Consider the following 12,008-nt stretch of genomic DNA (forward strand, 5'->3'; position numbering starts at 1 on the left):
AGAAACAATCTAGAATAAAATACTTTTGTGTGGGTTCAGATGGAGGGGCCAGAAATCATATAGAAAAGAAACTTTAGAAGCAAATCGGAGGAAAGATAGATGCTTTTCATCCAAGTCTAATTTACAAACAATAAAGACAGTGCTCAGGAGTATACCATAAGCCAAGTAGCACTCCCAAGAAACTCCTACTATCACATGGCTGGGGCATGGTGGACTTGATCCTTGATTGCCACATTGAGACATTGTCCCCTTCAGTTTCTTTCAGCAAGGAAATGACACAATCAAAACTGTGTCTTGCCGGCGCCTTGGCTCACTAGGCTAATCCTCCGCCTTGCGGCTCCGGCACACCGGGTTCTAGTCCCGGTCGGGGCGCCAGATTCTGTCCCGGTTGCCCCCCTTCCAGGCCAGCTCTCTGCTGTGGCCCGGGAGTGCAGTGGAGGATGGCCCAAGTGCTTGGGCCCTGCACCCCATGGGAGACCAGGAGAAGCACCTGGCTCCTGCCATCGGATCAGCGCGGTGCGCCGGCCACAGCGCACCAACCGCGGTGGCCATTGGAGGGTGAACCAACGGCAAAGGAAGACCTTTCTCTCTGTCTCTCTCTCTCTCACTGTCCACTCTGCCTGTCAAAAAATTAAAAAAAAAAAAAAAAACAACTGTGTCTTGAGAGGCAGGTGCTTGGTTTAGATGGTGAAGTGCAGTTAGGATGCCTTAGTCCCATATCAGAGTGTTTGGGTTTGGGTTCCAGCTTTTGCTCTGATTCTAGCTTCTTCCTATTGCACAACCTGAGAGATAGCAGTGAGGGCTCAAGTAATTGGGTTCTTGTCATCCACTTGGGATATCAGCATTGTGTTGCCAACTACCAGCTTCAGTCAGGCCCACCCTTAGCCATTGGGAGGATCTAGGGAATCAACAGATGGGCACTCCCTCTCTCTCTGCCCTGCTGAAATAATAGTATGACAAAAGTATTATTAAAATATTATAATAATAATAATAAAATGTCTCAAAACCATTTTCCGGCTACTATGTAGTAAACATAGTCTCTTTTGCCTCCCAATACTCCCTATCCTTCGAGGAGCCAAACTCTTCTCCATTCCAAATAGCACTAATAAGACTTTGGTCGGGGTGGCCCATTCCAACTCGTGGTCTCAGCAGTGGATTCATGCAGGACCATGCTGCAAATGTACCCCTTTGCAATAATGACTAGTCCAGAGGAGAACATGTATGTGCTTCAAGAGGAGCCATTTTTCCTGGATCAGCACTCAGTGAAAAAAGGTCTCTTTTCAACTTTGGTCTCTTTGCCAAACTAAAAGAAAAGAACTGTAAGTATCGGTAGCCATCTTCTCTGCCCCAGGGAGAAAGCCTGCCAGGTGGTATAAAGCCAACACTCAGGGTAAACCAAGCTGAAGGATGGAGACAGGAACTCAGAAGTGCTTAACAGGTAGCAAGTGTTAAACCTACATGTTTGAAAGAATGGTGGACCCATTAGCAGAAATGCAGAAGTCAGGAGGATGAGCTATTTTTCAGACAGAGTGAGATGTTATCAATGCAAATAACCAGATCTTAGAGTGGGAAGAGATTATAAAGGGATTTGGTCCAACCACTTATCTGATGCTTGCATTGTCCTGTCTTTTGTTTATGTTTCCCTTCTAATGAGTTTCATTCTGTTGGTGATTTCATTCAGTCAACAAATGCTGTTTAAACCGTTGATCAAAATTGTGAATGAAGCACGAAGAGCCCTCTTTGTGAGATGCTTTCATTTTTGCAGGGAACAAAAGCAATAAACAAATGAATATATAATATATCCTCAGGTTCTGGATGTAGGCTATTAAGAAAAAAGTGAAACACGATGACTTTGAGGTATGCTGTGTGAGATCAGGCAGCCAGGGAAGGGCTCTTGAAGATGATATTTCAATAGAAACCTGAATGATGGGAGGAGGCAAGTTCTACAACCATCTGCACAAGAAGAGGAAGAGAATTTTAATCAGGAGCCACCAAGGTGGGTGCTTGACATATCCATGGGACACCTAAGGGGCCAGGTGGCTGAGTAAGGGTGGAGGAAACAAGCAGGGAGGAGACCATGGTCAGGAGTGGACAGAGAATGTAGGACTTCCCAAGCCACAGGAAGGCAGTGGAAAAACTGTATAGAGTTTTAGTCAGGGAAGTGCCACACCAAGAACACCAAGAGGATCAAGTGTCAAGATGGCCCAGATGTCAAGATATTCACATCCCACATCAGAGTACCTAGGTTTGCTATTCAGTTCTGGCTCCTCACTCCAATTTCCTGCTTCTGCAGACCCTAAGAGGCAACAGTGACGGATCAAGTAATCGGGACTGTGCTATCCACATGGGAAACCTGGACTGAGTTCTCAGCTCCCAAATTTGGCCCGGACCTGGCCCCAGCAACTTGCAGAAATGAACCAGTAGATGGGAGCTCTTTCTGTCTCTCAAGTAAATAAAAACATGAAAAAAGAAATGGGCACTGACTCAAGTTTTATAGGTAGAATTTGACATGTTCTGAAAGTAAAGATAGAGGAGTTGGTAGCCAAAAAAAAAAAAAAAAAAAAAGGGAGTTCCAGCCAGGGGACCTCTCAGACCCTGGGACAGCAATGGAAATGCTCTTGAGCACCCAACTGTGGGTGGATGCATAGTAGTCCTAGGGAGAGGATAGAGGACTTGTTGCCTGAAAAAAGAGGTTGGAACCCTACTTTAGTGAAGCTTGGATGTCAGGCTAATGAAATGTCTCTTGAAAGTGAGCAATGGGTAGCCATTAAAGATTTTTGGAAAGGGAAAATGTCTCTACTCTCTACCTCAGCAATTGTGATTACACACTTGGAGAGGAAAGGTGATGAAAAAGGAACAGACATGGACTTGGATTCAGGCTTGTGCTGTACTGGGCATCTATGCCAACAGAGTGAGATCAAGGAGAAAATCAAACAAGAGGAGCCTCCTGTCTTTGAGGGCTACTGGCTAATGACTTTATCTTTGTAAATAAAGTTTTATCAGAACACAGACACACTGTGCATTTGCTAATCATCTAAGGTTGTGCTTGTCCCCTACCATGGCATGGCCACATCACTGCAGCAGAGACCATTCAACCAACAAAGTCTCTAATAATTACTCTGATTCTTCATAGAAAAAGTTTGCTGGTCTCTATTTACAGTCTGACAAAATTAAACTTGATGTGGCAAGAAGCCCCCTCTGTAGGAGGAAGAAAAATGAAAATAAAAACAAATTTTTGACATGTATATCACAATTTAGAAGAAAGTAAATTTTCCCTAGGGTAAGAATTATTTTCTCATGATGGTCAAAGGCAGTTCTTTAGTAAGATAGAGATTTGAGATATAAATAGAAAAATATGGATGAGAGAAATGGGAGGACTGATGAGATAGAAAGACAGCCACAGACGAGGGTAAAAAAACAAAGACACAGAGAGGGACGGACGGAAAGCAAGGGCACTGAGTCCAAGAACAACTCCCTATGGTGAGACCTATGGGAGACTTCTTATAACTATAGGGAGACCACAGGAATAAGGATGTATTGAGAGGTCTTCACAACAGTTTATAGGAAATGTGCATATAAAAAACCTGTGCTGGGGCCAGAGCTGTGGCACAGTGGGTAAAGCCACCACCTGCAGTGCCGGCATCCCATTAGGGCGTTGCTTAGAGTCCCAGCTGCTGTACTTCCAATCCAGCTCTCTGCTATGGCCTGGGAAAGCAGTAGAAGATGGTCCAAGTGCTTGGGCCCCTGCGCCTGGGTGGGAAACCTGGAAGAAGCTCCTGGCTCCTGGCTTCGGATTGGTGCAGCTCCGGCCGTTGCAGCCAATTGGGGAGTGAACCATCTGATGGAAGACCTCTCTCTCTCTCTCTCTCTCTCTCTGCCTCTCATCTCTCTGTGTAACTCTGCCTTTCAAATAAACAAATAAAATTTTAGAAAGAAAGAAAGAAAGAAAGAAAGAAAGAAAGAAAGAAAGAAAGAAAGAAAGAAAGAAAGAAAGGAGGGAGGGAGGGAGGGAGGGAGGGAGGGAGGGAGGGAGGGAGGGAGGGAAGGAAGGAAGGAAGGAAGGAAGGAAGGAAGGAAGGAAGGAAGGAAGGAAGGAAGACCTGTGTGTAGATTTCAAAATTTTTTGCACCAAAATGAACTCTTCTTTTAATTCAGTTTTTCCTCGAGCTCTTTGAAGTTTCTCGCAGGTGTGAGAAGTCCCTCCCTCGGGTTTGACCTCATTGTTCATGTCCTCAACACAAAGAAAACCTCTTGGGTGGAAATGTCAGAAAGTCAGAATTCATTCAGCCCATCCTGAGAGGCAAAATCAGGATGTATTGACCCAAGAGCTACCCATGTTGACAGAGACCAAGACAAGATCAATACAGAGTTTCAATGGCAAAGCTTGCCGAACGTTGAGGTAAATAAGAGCATGTCTCCCGCATGTTTTATCAGAAATATCTGCTGCAGGTTTACAAGGCTCATTCCCTGTCTGTCTCCTTCCTAGCTCATAAAAGTGCTTTTAGGGGACGTCTTCCTGATTGCAAATATCCCAAATGGAAGTCAGGAACTTTTTTCTTTAAGTACTACCCCCAAAATAAAGAAATTCATGATTTTAGAGATGAGAAGAAAGGCCTGTTTTCCTAGGAAAGAAAACTCAGACAAGCCTTTGAAGTGACAACTTTTTCAGAGTGCACATCATCCCCCAAGACTAAACAGTATCAAAAGGCCTGACAGAGCTAAAGAGGGGCTCTGGATAAGGGCAAGAGAGGCAGAGAGAAAGGGTCACTCTATACCATTCACTGCTTTAGCTCTGACACATAGAAGCTGGCTACTCATGAGCAAGAATTTCTTAAAATATTGAGCCTGATTGCCATTCAAGTAGCTATCAGTAGTTTACAACAGGTTCAGGGGCAGCACTTTCCTGGCAGGAAATGGTGATGATGACATAGATAATACATAATAACAACAATAATAATCATAGCCATGATTGATCAAATGTTCCATGTGTGCCAAACACTGTTTTAAGTTCTTCAAATTTTAAACTCATTTATTCACACAATAATAGTAAGAAGAGAGATATTACTGTCATTAGCCCTATTAGGTAACTGATACTCAGAGAGGGTTAATTTCATGCATCCTCTTGACAGAACCTTGAGGAGCCCAGCTTTTTAGTTAAGAAATGACTCTGGGAGAGATGTTTCTGGGTGAGATAAACATTTGAATCCATGAACTTAATAGAGCAGGTGGCCCTTCCCAGCCTGGGTGGGCCTCATCCCCTCTGGCAATAGAATAGAACAAAAACGTGAATAGAACAAAAACCTGGGTAAGAGAGAGTTCTCCCTCTCTCTCCCCCTCTCCCTCTCCCTCTCCCTCTCTCTCCCCCTCTCCCTCTCCCTCTCCCTCTCCTTCTCCCTCTCTCCCCTTCATTGCCCTGAGAAGTTGAACTTTTCCTGCCTTTGGACTTGAACTCAGACTGGAACTTACTCCATTGGTTCTCCCGGATCTCAGACCCTTGGACTTGAGCTGAGCTATACCACCAGCCTCACTGGGTCTTGTTGCCCTCAGATCTTGGGTTTTCCCAGCCTTTGTAATCATGTGAGCCAATTTCTTACTGCAAATCTCTTTTAAACATATACAATCTATCTTCTATAAGTTCTGTTTCTGTGGAGAACTCAGACTACTACAGAGATTAAAGTGAAATTCTAACTCAAGCATCCAGGTCCTGGATCTGTGCTATCATCCACCGTGCTCTGCTGCCTCTCCAAAGAGGCTGGGAAGATAAGTGTGTACTCTAGTGTTCGTTTCCTAGGACTGTCCAAACAGATTGTCATAAATTGGATGGCTTAAAACAAGAAGGGTCTATTCCACAACAGCCGAGAGCTCTTGAACCAAGGTGTGGGTGGGCCCCGGCTGCATTTGAAGGCCCTTCCGGAGAATCCTTCTCTGCCTGTTGTGATCCCTGATGGGTCCTGGAAATGCTTGACATCCCTTGGCTTGCGGATGCATCATCATTCTCATTTCTTTCTTTTTTTTTTTTTTTTTTTTTTTTTTTTGGACAGGCAGAGTTTGCCAGTGAAAGAGAGACAGAGAGAGAGTTATACAGTGAGAGAGAGAGACAGAGAGAAAGGTCTTCCTTCCATTGGTTCACCCCCCAAATGACTGCTATGGCCAGTGCTGCGCCAACCTGAAGCCAGGAGCCAGGTGCTTCCTCCTGGTCTCCCATGTGGGTGCAGGGCCCAAGCACTTGGGCCATCCTCCACTGCCTTCCCAGGCCACAGCAGAGAGCTGGACTGGAAGAGGAGCAACCGGGACAGAATCCGGCGCCCCGACCGGGACTAGAACCCCGGGGAGCCGGCGCCACAGGCAGAGGATTAGCCAAGTGAACCGTGGCACCGGCCAACATCTTTCTCATTTCTGCTTTCATCATTACATCACCTCCTCTGTGTCTCTGTGTGTCATCTCCTGCCCTTTTGAGGACAATAACCATTGCATTTAAGTCCACCCGAATCCAGTATGATCTTATCTCCCTCTTTAACATTTGCAAAGATCCTTTTTCAAAATAAGGTTGTATTCTAAAGTTCCACATGGACATGAATTTGGAGCTGAAGCTGTTTAACTCACTACAATTAAGAAGGGTGTAATATGTGACTCTAACTTACCCTGTAGAGGCTCAAGAGACAGAATTATTTTTCAGTTGGGATTCCTTGAGTTGCAAGAGACAGAATCCCAGCTCAAATCAGCTTTGGCATAAAAGGAATTTATGTGCTGAGTGACTGAAAACCTCAGGTTACAAACAGTTTCAGAGATGACTGATTGCAGGAACCCTGGTGTTGTCATCCCTCTGTGCCTCTGGAGCTGAATTCCTCTAGTTTTGAGAAGACTGAGACAGACTCTTCACAAGAAACGTCAAGCTGAGTTCTATAGCTCCATGAAAAGGATTAACATAGCAAATGTCTAGATCCACAGTTATTTTAGTTTCCACTAAGTTCTTGGTAGTGAGGAGTCAGAAAGTTAATAACCTATCTTTGAAGCAATACAAAATAAAATAATTTTTTAATAGAGTTTCAACAAGAGTTTTAGGAGTGTATCTTGGCCAGTGTGAATCAGATGACATCCCTTAACACAGGATAAGCTTGTTAGCCTGGACACTCATCTAGATGATTCAGAGATGGTCCACAAGGAGAAAGCAGGATGCTGACCCAGAGGGAGGATTGGTGCCAGACAGGAAAAGACCATACATGCTGAACATAGATTCAAAAGAAATGAGTGGCAGAGCTGTGTAAATGTACCTTTTCAAAAAGGGGTTGCCCTTACATTAGACCTGGCATCTCTAAATAAATGCCGTGTGAGCAAAATGTGGTGCTGAATCCATAGCAAGGACCATTCATCTAATAAAGATGTGGTAAAAAAAATGCTCAGTGTTCACCACAGTTATTGCTAGTGATGATGCTGTCGGACTGACGGCACGTGCTCACCATGCCCAGCTCTGTTTCATGAAGAGTGCTAACCCCAAGAGCTTACATTTCACTTGAGGACCTCACCTCTGTGACTTGCATAGGAGACAAAGAAGAATGAAGTGAGACCAAAGTCCAAACAATGCTTAACCAGATGCATGGAGTACAAGACTCCTCCAAACCACCCTGCTTGAAATTGTCACAGCAATGGCATGGGAGTGCACTGGTCACATGAATCTTCCTGAAGATGACTATCATGAAAACTGGGTAAAATTTTTTATTTATTTTATTTTATTTTATTTATTTATTTATTTTTTGACAGGCAGAGTGGACAGTGAGAGAGAGACAGTAAAATTTTTAAAAATTATTTAAAGATACTAGAAAGCATCCAAAAGCAAACAGAAGCCAGAGGACAGGTTAATCTTTAAAAAAAAATCCTATCAGAGAGAACTGGGGGCTTTGTAGCTTACTGACTCCAGAAAACTCTACAACTCCTGTGGCTTCCACTGTGAAAATGCATACCCTTAGTGATCCACAGTGTCACAGATCATACGAGAGAGTGAGGAGAGCAGGTGAAATTTTAAAGGAAATTTCAAGTCAATGAGAGAACCACAGAAGTAGACATAAGCACAAGCACAGACCCTGCCAGATCTTTGGCTGACAGCTAAACTACACATGCACTGGAATCTAAGCAGACCAGTGGAAAGCATGAGGAAAGCAGATAGAAATCTGTTCTTGGAAGACAGAACAACAGGTAAGCTCTGCGAATTTTCTGTTTGAGTAACTGAGTGTCTTCCCCATTTTTGCACAGCTTGGGTGGCAGAAAACTAAGGAAAGCATAACTATACTCAGAGTACAGCTAAAGGGAAAATAAAACTATTAATCAAAAATTGAAGATTTAATTATTCTGCTTCAAAAATGAACATGGAACCGTGCAAATTATTGAACTCTTTACTTAGTATAGAGTTGGTCTTCTGTGTATAAAGTTAATTGAAAATGGATCTTAGTGGAAAATGAGACTGGGAATGGGAGTGGGAGGGTGGGTATGGTGGGAAGAATCACTATATTCCTAACGTTGTACTTATGAAATGCATTAAGTCTGTATTCCTTAAATAAAAGGTTTCTTTGGGGGGAAACATTAAAATAATAAATAATTTTAAAAATTCAAGGGGCCGGCACTGTGGCACAGCGGGTTAACGCCCTGGCCTGAAGCACCAGCATCCCATATGGGCTCCAGTTCGAGTCCTGGCTGCTCCTCTTCTGATCCAGCTCTCTGCTATGGCCTGGGATAGCAGTGGAGGACAGCCCAAGTCCTTGGGCCCTTGTGCCCACGTGGGAGACCCAGAAGAAGCTCCTGGCTCCTGGCTCCTGGCTCCTGGCTCCTGGCTCCTGGCTCCTGGCTTCGGATCTGCACAACTCCAGCTGTTGCTGCCATCTGGGGAGTGAACCAGCGGATAGAAGACCTCTCTTTCTCTCCCTCTCTCTCTCTCTGCCTCTCCTCTCTCTGTGTAACTCTGACTTTCAAATAAATAAGTTTTAAAAATCTTTTAAAAAATTTTAAAAATTCGAGAAAAAATTGAACATGGCATATTGGTGGGTATTTGGCTTGGTGCTTAAGCTGCTGCTGGGGACATCCACACCCCATATTGGAGTGTCTTGCTCAAGTCCTGGCTCTACTCCAGTTCATTTCCTGCTTATGTACACTCTGAGAGGTAACAGGTGCCAGTTCAAGTATTTGGGTTCCTGCCATCCAAATGGGATACCCGGATGGAGTTTCTGGCTCCTGGCTTTGGCCTGGCCCATACTCAGCTGTTGCAGTCATTTGAGAGTGAACCAGCAGATGGGAGATTTGTCTCTTCCTTTTATATGTGTGTGTATGTGTGTATATGTGTGTGTGTATATATATATAAAATGTGTGTGTATATATATATATATATAATGTGTGTGTATATATATACTTAATAAAGGTGGAATAAAGACATTTTGAGATAAGCCTGAAGGAGTTTAATATTAACTCAAAAATGCATGTCATAATCCCTTGAGAAATAACTAAAAAGATATCCAAAGAGATACAGGCAGAAAACAAATTAAGGGATTAACTTGAGTACTAAAAATAAACAGAAAAGCAATAAAAGGAGGAAAGGAGAGATTAAAAATCCGCCGAGATGTGGCAGGCATTGTGGGATAGCAGGCCTGCTCCTTGAGGTACCCACGTCCCATATCTGAGTCCAGTTCAAACTGAAGCCACTCTATGCTTCTGATCCAGTTTCTTATTAATGCACCAGGGAGACAGAGGATGATGGCTGAAGTACTTAGGTCCTTAACATCCATGTGGGAGATCTGGGGATGGAGTTCCTGGCTCCTGGTTTCATCCTGGCTCACCTCTCATGCTGCAGGCAATTGGGGAATGAACTAGCTAATGAAAAATTTTTCTTTTCTCTGTCTCTCCCTCTCTCTGTTGCTCTGTTTTTGAATAAATATTAAAATAAAATAAAAAAAGATGAGATGGGGCCAGTGCTGTAGCATAGCTGGTTAAGCTACTGCTTGCAGCACTGGCATCCCATATGGGTGCAGGTTCAAGTCCTGGCTGTTCCACTTCTGAACTAACTCGCTGGTAATGTGCCTGAGAAAGCAATGGAGGATGGCCCAAGTACTTGAGCCCTGACACCCACGTGGACGACTTAGAAGAAGCTCCTGGCTCCTGGCTTCTGCCTGGTCCAGCCCCAGCCACTGCAGTCATTTGGAGAGTAAACCAGTGGATGGAAGATCTCTCTCTCTCTCTCTCTCTCTCCCTCACTCTCTCCCTCTCTATTACTCTGTGTGTGTGTGTGTGTGTGTAGCTTTGCCTTTTAAATAAATAAATCTTTTTTAAAAAAGAGAGACAACATAGAACAAAATGAGTGGCCATCGCCGCAGCTCACTTGGCTAATCCTCTGCATACGGCGCCGGCTCCCCGGGTTCCAGTCCCAGTTGGGGTGCCGGATTCTGTCCCGGTTGCTCCTCTTCCAGTCCAGCTCTCTGCTGTGGCCCGGGAAGGCAGCGGAGGATGGCCCAAGTGCTTGAGCCCTGCACCCACATGGGAGACCAGGAGGAAGCACCTGGCTCCTGGCTTCAGATCAGCGCAGTACACAGCCATAGCAGCCATTGGAGGGTGAACCAACGGAAAAGGAAGACCTTTTTCTCTGTCTCTCTCTCTCTCTCTCACTGTCTAACTTTGCCTGTTAAAAAAAAAAAAAAGAACAAAATGAGCTAATGCACCCTTGCAAATAATTATATTAATATGAAATGCACAAAAATATTCAAGCAAAAGGAGAAAGTGTCAAACTGGATAAATTTCAAGTACCAGCTATATGCAGTCTGCAAAGAACATACTTTAAAAATAAGGCCCAAAAAAGGATGAAATAATAGAAGAGAGATCAGGCAAATGAGAAGCATAAGAAAGAGTGGTGAGATCCACACCAGAGAAAATACTCTTCAGGATTCCTGGAGCCCTATGATGATGATAAAGAGGTCATTAATAAGAGAGAAAGATGACAATGACAAGTGGCATTTCTCCAGTCAAGTAATAGGAGGGTTATAGTATGCAGGGCACCTTGGATCCTACACTAGAGTGGCATATATGAAGCGTATATATTTCACCTACCTAGTTTTCTACTGATTCTTTCTAGCATAGTTTCTCTTTCCCACCAGAGCATAAACTCCAGCAATGTAGGTGTTTGTTTTTGTCTGATACATTCACTTCTATATCCCCAACACCTAGAACAGCGACCAATGTATTCAAGGTACCAAGTAAATATTGGCTGAGAGTAGACATGCATGACTAAATAAATGAACGAAATGCCAGCTGGGCAGCCAGACTGTACAGCTCCGTGAATACCATTTCCCTGGCCTGTTTTCCGTTCTTCCCACATTCAAGGAAATGTATCCGCCAGTCACTGTGCGACTAACTTCACATTCAGGACATGTTTTTATCCCAGTCAAAATACTGTGATTATTTGGCCGAATGCTACAGGAAATGACCAATAGCTGCAACGCATGACACAGTCCTTGGCTGCAGAGACTGGACCTTTTCCCTGCAGAGTAAGACGGTGGAGCCACAGGAAGGGGAGGCAAAGACATCTTTAAATGATTTTTAAGAAACGATACAGCTGGCCTTCTAGTTATTATTCTTTGATACATCTGACACTCACCTTACAAAATTCAATTGCCATTTAGTCAGTCTGAATTCTTCTCACCTCCACACCCATGTCTGGGGAAAATGATAAGTCATATTCAACAAAACAAAGGCTTAGCGTTCCCCGTCTTCTGGGGACAGCAGTTTCCTTACAGGACCTGATGAATATTACAGACCCACCTCCCAGAAAGATTCAGCCACACACATAACGTTTCGAGGGTGGTAGGTAGCTTGAAGGATCCACAGATCAGATCCACAGACTATGTGTTCTGAGGCAAAGTGCTCCATTGTACAGATAAAAATACCAGAGTCCAAAGAGAAACACATCCGACCTAAAGCCCCACACCTGACTAACTCCACATCTCCTAATGCCAAGTCAAGCATCATTTCCACTACTT

Source organism: Lepus europaeus, chromosome 4 (assembly GCF_033115175.1).
Source record: "Lepus europaeus isolate LE1 chromosome 4, mLepTim1.pri, whole genome shotgun sequence".
In the NCBI taxonomy this organism is placed as follows: domain Eukaryota; kingdom Metazoa; phylum Chordata; class Mammalia; order Lagomorpha; family Leporidae; genus Lepus; species Lepus europaeus.